Source organism: Oryctolagus cuniculus, chromosome 13, assembly GCF_964237555.1.
Source record: "Oryctolagus cuniculus chromosome 13, mOryCun1.1, whole genome shotgun sequence".
Lineage (NCBI taxonomy): Eukaryota > Metazoa > Chordata > Mammalia > Lagomorpha > Leporidae > Oryctolagus > Oryctolagus cuniculus.
In genome coordinates, this window is record NC_091444.1 from 101,464,802 (window position 1) to 101,477,019 (window position 12,218).

Consider the following 12,218-nt stretch of genomic DNA (forward strand, 5'->3'; position numbering starts at 1 on the left):
GGCTGGGCTGGGCAAAAGCCAGGAGCTAGGAGCTTCTTCTAGGTCTCCCCCATGGGTGCAGGGGCCCAAGGACCTGGGCCATCTTCTACTGCTTTCCCAGGCTATGGCAGAGAGCTGGATGGGAAGAGGAGCAGCTGGGTCTTGGACAGGCACCCATATGGGATGCAGGCGCTGCATCCGGTTCCCATGTTACAAACCACCTTGAACGAGCTTAGGCAAGCTAGAGAAAGCGTGCCCAGTTCCAGCTGCAGCAGGCATTTGGGGAGTGGACCAGCAGATGGACGGTCTCTGTGTGTCTGCCTTCTGTTATTTTTTGAGGTCTCAGCTGGGTCCAGTGTCCAGTGTGGCTGCCACACCCACACCTGAGTCTTGGTCAGATGGCCTGGGGTGTTCAGAATCCTGGTTCGGCTTGCCCGTGAGAAAGCGGGTTCATTAAAGAGGTTCGCGGGGATGTGGCGACTGTAGCATCAAAGCGGCTTCAACCGGCGGGCGACTCCCTGCTCACATCATGGCCCGCCAGGTGACCCGAGGCCAGGGGCTCCCTCCTTCTCCTGGCTCCACCAAGGAGAGGGGAGGGGGTCCTCACAGCAGGTGAGAGTGAGGCTCACGGCCAAACTTGCAGCAGCCCTCCAGGAACCGGCAGAATTCGGCGAGAAACCACCGAGGCTTCTGCTGCTGGTCCGCTCATACGTGCCGGCCGCCAGACACCCGCTTGACGGCAGGTGCCACCTCTGTTGGTTCACTCCCCAAATGGCTGCCACAGCTGGAGCTTGGCCAGGCGGAAGCCAGGACCTCAGAACTCAACCCGAGGCGCTCTTCAGTGTGGCAGGGCCCCACGTGCTTGAGCCATCACCGGCTCACCTGCTGCGTCCCCGGGTGTGCTCAGGGGAGGCTGGAGTCAGGGGCCAGAGCTCGACTCAGACCTGGGCGCTCAGATACGGGGCTCAGGTGTGCTGAGCGGTGTCTTAACGTCTACACCACTCACTCACCCCTGAATATTGCTTTAAAATTTATTTTTTTTATTTGAAAGGGGGAGAGAGAGAGAGAGAGAGAGAGAGAGAGATCTTCCATCTGCTGGTTCTCTCTCCAAATGGCTGCAATGGCCAGGGCTGAGCCAGGTAAACACCAGGAGCCAGGAACTCCATCCAGGACTCCCACGTGGGTGCAGGAGCCCAAGCTCTTGGGCCATCTTCCACTGCTTTCCTAGGCGCAGCAGCAGGGGGCCGGATCAGAAAGTGGAGCAGCCAGGACTTGAACCAGTGCCCATATTGGATGCTGGCATGGCAGGTGGCAGCTTAACCCACTCTACCTCAAAGCCAGCCATCCTGAATATTTTTAAATGTTTTTTTCTGTCATATTTTTTGACATGCATGTTGGAGTGTGTGTGTAGTATGTGTGGAGAATGTGCGTAGAGTGTTTGGGATGTCATGTGTGTGAGGGTGTATGTGGGGGTGTGTGTGTGTGCGTGTACACCTGCCCATGCTTAGGTGGGCACCCGTGTGCGCGTGGGTCTTGCCCATCTGTGTCCACAGAGTGCTGTTAGGACCACACGCTCTGGGGCCTCGTGGGCCAGTGGGGACATGAGCGAATGGTGCTTTCTCATTCTGTCACATGGGACAGGGGAGTTGGCCTGGTTTGGGGGGGGGGTGCAGTGGAAGAGAACATGGTGCAAGCAAGGACCTGCACCCAGGGCCTGGATCCTGTGAGGCTGGCGGTGGGCAGATGGGGGCGCGCTGCGTGTTTGCACCTCCAACTGTCTCCAAGGGCCGTGCAGGGCCTGATTTGGGGGTTCCCGAGGTTGGGGAGGTGTGCTCCTTAGAAGTTGAAAGTCCTGATTTCAGCCCTTGGAGAGAGGAAGATTCCCCCCTACCCCTGACTCCCCGAGCTGAGTTCCCGGCAGGTCCTGCTGAGGCCAAGGATAGAAAAGAATGAGCCACGCTCCCTTCCCACAAGGAGCCGCAGAAGGGGCGGCTGAGCGACTCCAGGAGTCCCAGGCTGGGGCTGTCCATCCGAGCACCTGGCTCCGTTGCTGTGGGCCAGGTCTGCAGGGGTCTCTCCAGCATCAGCGCGTCTCATTGAGGGCCAAAGTGCCTGCAAAATTGTGCCCTCCCCGCAGCTGTGCTGCGTCCTACACTAACGAACCGCGCAGGGACCCGGGGCTGCGGAGGGTGGGCACTCCTCAAGGATATTAGTCGCAACATCAGCTTCCTCTGCTCAGGACTGGCACCGCTCGGGGTCTCCTGCCTCCCTCACTCCTAGGAAAAGCAGGAGAAACCTCCCTATGTCTCGCAGGAGCCATACCGCATGGCCCGCACCAGACCCCTGGCTCCCAGGCCTGCTCCCCTCCTGCTACTGGGCTGCGTCGGGCAGGCAGGCTCCCACCATGGCCTTCCCCCTTGCTCCTCCTGCCTGGCTACCCTGTGTCTGCACACATCTGCACTTCTGCCCTGCTTCCCACCACACCTGCTCTGGAGCCCCTCCCCCCACCCGCACTTCCTGCCTTAATCGTCCATAGCATTTCTGGCCTCCTGGTTAGTGCACAGCCTCACGGATTCCCTTACACTCTCCACTGTCTCTACGTCCCGTCCCCTCCTCCCCCAGACAGGGTAAGCTCTGCAGAAGAGGAACAATCCCTTCTGTTCCGCTCACCCACTGCTGTCTACTGAAGAGTGCTCGTCTGGCGAACGCGTGACTGGCACGAGGACTTCCAGTGCAGGGCATTTCAGCGAGTTGGGCTTCCCTCCCGGCTCCCATGCCAGCCGGGGGTGCTTGGGGAATGCAGTCTCATTCTAACGTTAGCCAGAGCGACACGGGATGGAAAACGCAGAAGCGAGAGCAGATGCTGAAGACGTCGCCCGTTCCCATGCCGCGTGCTGTCACTGACGACCTGCTCCTCTGCTGGCGTGGCTGCTCGGATCCCACACCCCGTGTGAGTCCCTTCAGCCCCTCAGCTGCTGCAGGCCGGTCTCAGCTGCTGCAGGCCGGTTCCGTGTGGACTGTGCGTGACTTTGACAGGTGCAACCTGACTACACTGCCTCGAGCCCCTGTGCCGTTTCTCTCAACTCGATACAGAGCTCCCATCAAGCTTGCAGCTTTGGTGTTGGCATAACGTGCAACTTGGAAATGGCGGGGAGGCCTTACTGGCCATGGATGCATCCTCAGTGGAAGGGAACGGATTCTGATGGCCGCAGAGAGAGAAAGGAAGGTCCTCCATCTGCTGGTTCACTCCCCAAATGGCCAAAATGGCTGGGGCTGAGCCGAGCCAACCTGAAGCCAGGAGCCAGGAGCTTCTTCCGGTTCTCCCATGCAGGTGCAGGGGCCCAAGCACTTGGGCCATCTTCTACTGCTTTCCCAGGCCACAGCAGAGAGCTGGATCGGAAGAGGAGCAGCGGGACTTGAACCAGTGCCCTATGGGATGCCTATGCCACAGGTGGAGGCTTAGTGTACTACACCACATCGCCGGTGTAGTAAACTACGTCTTTCAAGGACAATTGGGAGCAAAAGTTCAGCTGATACTGATGTCAGGGAAACAGAAGTGTCACCCGGTCCACCAGCGAGGAAGGGGCGTCCTGCACTCGGGTGGGAAGAGGCTCCCCGCCTCACACTCGATGCACGCAGACTCCCATCCCGAGTGTTCACTGGGGCTGCCACACGTGAGAGCTGGCGGGACCCCCACCCTGGCAGAAGGGCTAGGTGGAGGCTTCTGTCCCTGTGTCTGTCAGAAACTTCTCAGGAGAGATGTTCAGTAGTGAGAGCCACGGCTGACGGTGTGCAGGGCGCCCGACTGTGGCCCCACCATCCCCATTCCACTCCCCTCCCTGGCCCGTGTGGAAACAGCGGAACGTTACTCAGCTCTGAGTAAGAGTGGAATTCTGTCATTTGCTGCAAAATGGGTGGAACTGGGGGACAACATGTTGAGTGACATAAGCCAGACACAGAAAGACAAATACCACATGATCTCCTTTGTATGTGGGAGCTACAAACAGACAAAGGAAAGGGTGCCCATGTACACTAGTTTTTGTTGCAAATACAGTGTTTCACAAATTTTGCTTTAACTCTTTGTCAAACAAATTGATAGCAATTTGTGTGGCACTATAGTTTTAACAATTTTGTGACTAGTTTAAAATTCACTATATATGGGAGCTGGTGTTGTGGTGTAGTGGGTTAAGCCGCCACCTACAGTGCCAGCATCCCATATGGGCTTGGTTCAAGGCTTGGCTGCTCCACTTCCAATCCAACTCTCTGCTATGGTTTGGGAAAGAAGAAGATGGCCCAAGTCCTTGGGCTCCTGCACCTGTGTGGGAGACCCAGAAGAAGCTCCTGGCTCCTTTAAGCTGTTGCGGCCACTTGGGAAGAAACCAGTAGATGGAAGACCTCTCTCTCTCTTCTCTCCCTCTGCCTCTGCCTCTCTGTAACTCTCTGCCTTTCAAATAAATAAATAAATACATCTTAAAAAATTCACTTTATATGAGTGAAGTTGAATATCTTTTCATCTGATTATGGTTTATAGCCCTTGTCTATTGGACCATGGCCTTTTTTTTTTTTTTTTTACTTTTTATTTGTTAAACTTTTTATTTAGTAGAGCCATGAAGCCTTTGACTATAATGCAACTTGAAAATGGGTTAACTTAAAAAAAATAAATCAAATGTTAAGTTGAGAAAAAAAAAAAACCCACGCTGATGGTGCATGGTGGGAGCCGTGAACCGTGACAAGTGCTGGCCACGTGGCTGCCCCCAGCAGAGCCGGAGCGTGACTTACGGGGGCTGCCCACGGAACGTGGTGTGTGGCTCTGTGGTCTCTCTAAGTACTTTCTTCTCAGTCCTTACCAGTGAGGAGGAGCAAGGGCAGAGCCGTGCTAACTCTTCATCCGTCTGACCCAGCACCGACCAAGGGGTCGTTTAGTATCGTGACGTTCCACGGAACACCACACGGATCCACCCCAGGGCCGACATCCTGGGAAGCAGGCCTGGGGAACCGGAAGTGCCAAACACTGCAGGAGTCCCAGGCAGACACAAGGGGGTGGAGCGGAAGAGCAACGTGTTTATGGTGTGTCAGTCTGGGCTGAGCCCGGCCGACTCCTGTGAGATCGTGGACCCCATGTGCCCTTTGTCACCCAGATGGGAGCACCCCACGCCTGGTGAGCCACTTGGGATTGTAGAGGTGGGAGGGAGTACACTTGGGAATCCTGTGACAGTAGCGTGGCAGTGAGACCCAGAACCAGAGAGAATCAGCAACCAGTCTGGCTTTCTCACGTGCATCCCTGCCCCTCGTGGGGGTGGGCCCAGGGATCTGACGCCACTGGAGGGGTCAGGGATGGGTGAAGGAGCTGCAAGGGGCTCCCGGAAGGGCCTGCACAGCGCGGGCACAGCACGGGCCCCCAGGGTGCTGGAGTAGGCCAGCCTTCACACTGTCACCGGTCTTCGATTGCATCATTCCCAGAACACACCGTCGCGCCGCCCAGCCCTCACCAGAGCCCACCCTTCCGGCCCCGTCTCCCAGCACCATGCTGACTTCCGGTGAGGCCACTGATACATGGCAAGCTTGGTTTCCCCTCCATGGGGTGAGCCCAAGGCCCTGGGGCCACCTGCTCTGCCTGGTGTCTCTGATGCGACTCAGAGGGTCAGCCCTGCGGCTGCTGCTGAGCCGGTGGTCCGGTAGCAGAGTGTGCGGTGCAAGGGACGGGCTCTCTGGCACTCCATCCAAAGACCCAGAAATGCTGTCACCTTACATGGCGCTCTTGTGTCCTGGGAGCCTGAGAGAGGATTGTGGCAAAACCCACGTGGGCCTGAATCACTTATTAAATGAGATGGCTCAGACCTGGACCTTCCGGGTCCCAGCTGGTCTTTGGAATAGGACAGAGGACGCGTGCGCGCGCGCGCGCGCGCGTGTGTGTGTGTGTGTGTGTGCGTGCATACCGCTGAGTCAGCTCAGGGAAAGCAGAAGAAAGCACAGGAAGAGACTAATGAGTGATGGAGGCTAAGATTGCAGGGCCACACTGCTGGCTGGCCCGGCCTGCCTGCTCCACGGCTGGTTGTGTGCTCAGGAGAACAGGGGGCCAGCAAGCATCTCCCCACTGCCGCCCATGTCCCTGCAGGCCCAAGCAAATGCAGAACACGCCACTGAATCAGGAGCCAGGGCTGCAGGTGAGCATGGTTTAATTTAATGTCCCACCGGAGACAGGGGCCCAATGTGCTGACTGAACATATTCCAATCACTTGGAGGGGAAAAATCCATACTGCAAATTACCTTCCTCTGTTGGCTTCACCTGAGCCGTTTACTCCACGGGGACCACAGCGCACTCAGCGTTTCCATTCTCCTCGGCGCTGCGAGCCCAGCTCCTGATTCGGCAGGGACTCCGCCCACTCCGAGCGGAGAGAATGGCCGCGCACCGGAGCCCTGGCAAGAGGAACAGGTGCAGGCTTCGCCTCTGAGCCCCCTTCTCTCCATGCTCGGTGATGTTCCTTACGCGGGGATCTCTTGTCACCTGGCCCAGAGCAGCTCCCTAGCTGTCCTCGGGGTGCTCAAGTCCATGCTGGGGTGGGGGCGGTGGTGCAGCCCTACAGGAGGCGCAGGGAGAGAGACAGGGCGCCAAGCGGGGAGGCGGAGAGATGGCGCCTGGCTGGAAGGGGGCGCACGAGAGACTGCTGCCGCGCGAGGCCTCCTCTCGCCGGGGATGCAGACCCACACAAAGGCCAGCACCCTCTGCGGCCTCACACGACCCCCAGCACCGCTTGCATCTTACTGTGATGTTCCGCAGTCCCCTTGGAGCGAGGAGGGGAGACTGAGACTTGGGGAGAAGCCACTTCCGGGCGAATATCCCAGGGATTTGCAGGAAAGGTGGACCGAGGGAAAATCCAAAGTCCGCAAAACCACGTATTTTTCTGGATCGTGCTCCCCGCATTCAAGCTTTCAAGGTCATGGAGCTCCTAGGGCTAACGTTTTTCTCATTTTCCAGGATGATTTCTTGTTTCAAGCGAGTTTACAAAAATGCAGATGCCCAGGCAACCCTCGCACGTTTTCGGGGCCACAGGGCGACTCTCCAACACGCAGGCATCGCGGAAAGCAGCCCAGCCAGCGGCTGGTCTTCCGGCTCCTGACACGGGGCAGCACCCAGCATGGTGACAGGTCTCCCCACCGTGCAGCCGGCACTGGAGCCTGTCACGTGCGCCCTGCTGGGTTTCAGTGCCCATCGTCCCCCCATCTGCTCTCCCTCCCCAGCTTCTAGAAATCACTATTTTAACTTTAGATGGGAAATACGTGTTATGATCTTGTTTTTTTAATGTGCACGTATGAGAGAGAGAGCACGCGGTATCTGGCTTATTTCACTGAACCTAACAATGCTCTCCAGGCCCAGCCATTCTGACAAAGCTTCTTCCAGAGCAAGGTGGGCCTCTCTCTTCTCCTCCTCTTTCCCCCAGCTGCAGGCGTCAACGTCCCCAAACACAAGTCACGGCCAGGTGCTCTCCACGGGGTCCCCTTGTCCACGGAGAGCCTCTTAGCGTGGGACGGCTGTGGGCTTTTCCCCATCCCAGACGGCCAGGCCTTTTCACGCCGTGTGCAAAGAGGAGGCTCAGCCTCCACGTTTTCTCTTTGGCTAAAAAGTTGCACCCAAGAACGAAACGGGATGAGCCCCGAGAGGGGGGCTCCTGGTCTCCTGCTGGCCTCGGATTACCGTCTCCTTGACTCCACCATATGGTCCCACCCTTGTGGCATTTCTTTTAATTTTTTTATGATTTATTTATTTATTTGAAAGCCAGAACTACTCAGAGAGAGAAGGAGAGGTAGGGAGAGAGAGAGAGAGAAGTCTTCCATCCGCTGATTCACTCCCCAAATGGCCAAAACGACTGGAGTTGAGCCCATCCAAAGCCAGGAGCCAGGAGCTTCTTCCAGGTATCCCGTGCAGATACAGGGGCCCCAGGACTTGGGCCATCTTCCACTGCTTTCCCAGGCCACAGCAGAGTTGGATCAGGAGTGGAGCAGCCGGGACTCAAACCAGCAAACATGGCATGCCGGCGGTGGCTACCATGGCAGCCATCTGGGGAGTGAACCAGCAGATGGAAGACCTCTTTCTCTGTCTCTACCTCTCTCTGTAACTCTTTTTTAAAATTTTTAAATTTATTTTTTAACTTTTATTTAGTAAATATAAATTTCCAAAGTAGTTTATGAATTACAATGGCTTCCTCCCCGTAACTTCCCTCCCACCCGCACCCTTCCCATCTCCCGCTCCCTCTCCCATTCCATTCACATCAAGATTCATTTTCAATTCTCTTTATATACAGAAGATCGATTTAGTATATATTAAGTAAAGGTTTCATCAGTTTGCACCCACACAGAAACACAAAGTGTGAAATACTGTTTCAGTACTAGTTATAGCATTACTTCACATTGGACAACACATTAAGGAGAGATCCCACATGAGAAGTAAGTACACAGTGACTCCTGTTGTTGACTTAACAATGTGACACTCTTGTTTATGGCGTCAGTAATCTCCCTAGGCTCTAGTCATGAGTTGCCAAGGCTATGGAAGCCTTTTGAGTTCGCCGACTTCGATCTTATTCTGACAGGGTCCTAGTCAAAGTGGAAGTTCTCTCCTCCCTTCAGTGTAACTCTGTCTTTCAAATAAATAAAATAAATCTTAATAAATAAATAAAATCTGCAAAATAAAAATAAAGCAGCTTTTAAACTGGCAATGCACATCCACGGAATAGAATATTTTACCAAAGGAAGAATGATTTAAAAAAAAAAAAAGATTTATTTATCTACTTGAAAGAAAGAGTTACACAGAGAGAGAAGGAGAGCCAGAGAGAGAGAGAGGGAGAGGGAGAGCGAGGTCTTCCATCCGCTGGTTCACTCCTCAACTGGCTGCACTGTCTGGAGCTGTGCCCATCTGAAGCCAGGAGCCAGGAGCTTCCTCCAGGTCTCCCATGCAGGTGCGGGGGCCCAAGCACTTGGGCCATCTTCTACTGCTTTCCCAGGCCATAGTAGAGAGCTGCATTGGTAGTGGAGCAGCCGGGACTCGAACCAGCGCCCATATGGGATGCTGGCACTGCAGGCGGCGGCTTTACCCACTATACCACAGCACCAGCCCTGAATGATGTTTTCAAAAAGTACTTCGTGGCATGGAAAAATATCCAGGATAAAATATGGGCAAAGCAAGATACACAAGGACACGGCTTGGATGCCAAAGTGTGTTACTAAGAAGTAGCAATTCAATTTTACTCAAAATTTTCAGTAATGATTACAAACTTAATCGTAAAGCAGAAAAAAGAAAAGTTTTGATATCATATCAAAAAGTAAAAGCAAGGTGCACTCAGGAAGAGCTAGGACTCAGCCAATACACAGCAGTGCAGGCCAACACGGCCCTTTGAGGCCACGACGGCCAGTGGTCACGGATCGGTTGGAGTCCTACTAGATTTAACATCACCCATGCAAAGTACTATGGCAAAAAGTAGAAAATGGCCAGTTTCTAAAGCTTGCATGAAAAAAAAATTTAAAGATCTTACATATTTATTTGAGAGGCAGAGTTACAGACAGAGAGAGGGAGAGAGAGAGAGAAAGGTCTTCCTACCATGGCACAGAGCCAGCCTGTGAAGTGTGTGTGTGTGTGTGTGTGTGTGTGTGCATTCGGCGAAAAGAATTGCTTGAAGACAGTTAAAACAGGAATGAACTATTGTCATGTCGTAAAGACTTTTAAAAGCACTATGTTGAAGAATTACAAAGAACAGGGACAGACATTTGGTGCAACAGAATCTCACATCAGACTGCCTGGGTTCGAATCCCGGCTCCGCTTCCAGCGCCAGCTTCCTGCTGACACACGCCCTAGGAAGAGGCAGCAGGTGTCCGTGCAAGAACGTGGGTCCCTGACACCAAGCGTCGGGAAGACCCAGGTGGTATTCTTGGCTCCTGACTTCGGCCCGCCCACCCCAGCTCTAGCTGTCGTGGACATTTGGGATGTGAACTAGCGGATGGAAGACCTCTCACTGTTGGTGTGTCCCTGTCTCTCTCTCCCTCTTTGCCTTTCAAATAGATAAATAATATTTTTTTAAAGAAAGAGTGAGGTGAAGGAAGGGAGTGGTGTCCTGAGTTTGATAGCTTCTCCCTGTCTCACATGTTGAGGCCGTCAGCTCCAGTTCCTTGGAGCATGGTTTTATTTGGGAATAGGGTTGCTGGGGGTGTAACTAGTTAAGGGGAGGTCACTGGGGCAGGGGGCCTAATCCAGCGGACTGGCTGGGCCTGGCTGCGTCCTTGCAAGAGTTCATCTGGCCACAGACATCACCCGCAGAGGCCGGGGAGATCCGTCCACAGCCAAGGGACCCTGGAGATGGCTTGCCCCCACTAGGAGCCCGGGGTGCTCTGTCTCCAGCCCTGCCTAACCCGTGTTGGCAGGCTCCTGGCTAAGCCCCCCAGAGAGTCACGGCCACCCTAGGGAACAGGTCCAGGTGGGCAGCAGCTAGCCCCCAGGTGTGCTGCCCCTCAGCCTAGCACAGAGGCCTTGAACACCCCGAGGTGCCTGGGGGGGGGCGGGTCCAGGAGGTGAGGTTCTCAAGGAAATGACCTCTTGGAGCGTCTCTGGATGGGCTTTGGTGTGTGTGTGTGTGTGTGTGTGTGTGTGAGATTTGCATGTGCAGAATGGAATTTATTTTGAGTTCCCAGCCAAGCTGAGATCACAACTTGGACAGAGATTAAAGGGTCCCCAGGGGCCAAGCCCTCCGGTCACACATGCTGTGCAAAAGGGTGCCTGAGATGCCCCTCCCCCCTGCCCCAGGCTGAGACCTTGCCGGATGCAACACAGCTCTCCAAGGACCCAGTGACCAGCACCGTGACCCAGGTCACACAATCCTCCCCCAGGCCCAGATGTCTGAGGCTGGAACACCGGGTCCTGGACTTCTGATTCGATCCAGATTGTGTGCTGAGTTGCCTGACTCGTGGGGCAGAGATGGGATCTGGGAGAGACAAGGTGTGGCTCGTGGGCGCATGCGTGCACGCGTGTGTGTGTATGTGTGTGGTGTGCATGCACACTCCCGCCAGAGCAGGAAGTGACCCACCTACACAGCCACTCGGGGGACTCCCACCTGCCCTACAACCTGGAGCCGCGAGAAGCCCAGGCGGGTGAGGCGTCCGCACCGTCGGCGGGAGGTGGGGGCTCGGATACGGCATTTCCAAACAAGGTCAGGGTTGGCTATGGAGTTCATGCCCAAGGCCATGCTGGAATGCACGTGCTTCAGGACGGAAGGAAGCCCTGGGATCGCATTGCTTCCCTTTGAACTTAGGGAGGCGGACGTGAGCGGAGTTGTCCCCACCGGCAGTCACCCCCTCCTCCCCGGTGGGGGGGTCTCCTCCACAGAGACGCTCAGCCCATGCCTGAAACACCCAGAGAACCGGCTCGGGACCCAGTCGGGAGTCAGAGCAGTTTGTGCGTGGCCCACAGAGCCTCTGCACACAGAGCAGCTGAGAATGTAAACCAAAGGCTTTTCTGGAAAACACTGCTAAAAAAAAGGAAAGAAAGAAAAACAGCCCTCGAGGTCCATAATGCATTTCGTACATAGTTTGTGGTTTGAGAGTTACTTTCATCTTTTTTTTTTCTCTTGTGCTAAACTCTTCCAAGAAGAGCCAGCACACGGGTGCACTTCCCAGCAACAAACGTGGAGAAGCAGCCTCTGGCCCCGGGACCACGTGGCTTTGCAACACTCTGCGAGCAGAGGGTGACAGGCTCTGTGGACACTCATTCAGGCTGTCATGCCGAGGTTTTGTGTCGAGGACAAGCTTTCTTTAAAAAAAAAAGAGTTCAGAGCTGCTTTCTTTAAAAAAAAGAAGTCCAGGGGCTGGTGCTGTGGTGTAGTGGGTAAAGCCACCACCTGCAATGCCGGTATCCCATATGGGCGCTGGTTCGAGTCCTGGCTGCTCCTCTTCCAATCCAGCTCTCTGCTGTGGCCTGGGAAAGCAGTAGAAGATGGCCCAAGTCCTTGGGCCCTGCACCCACGTGGGAGACCTGGAAGAAGCTCCTGGCTCCTGGCTTCGGATCGGCGCAGCTCCAGCCAATTGGGAAGTGAACCAGTGGATGGAAGACCTACCTCTCTCGCTCTCTCTCTCTGCCTCTCCTTCTCTCTGTGTAACTCTGACTTTCAAATAAATAAATACATCTTAACAAAGAAGTCCGAGTGCTGCAGTACAGGCGGGCTCAGGGTCGCTCTCCATCCCACCGTCACACACCAGCTCGA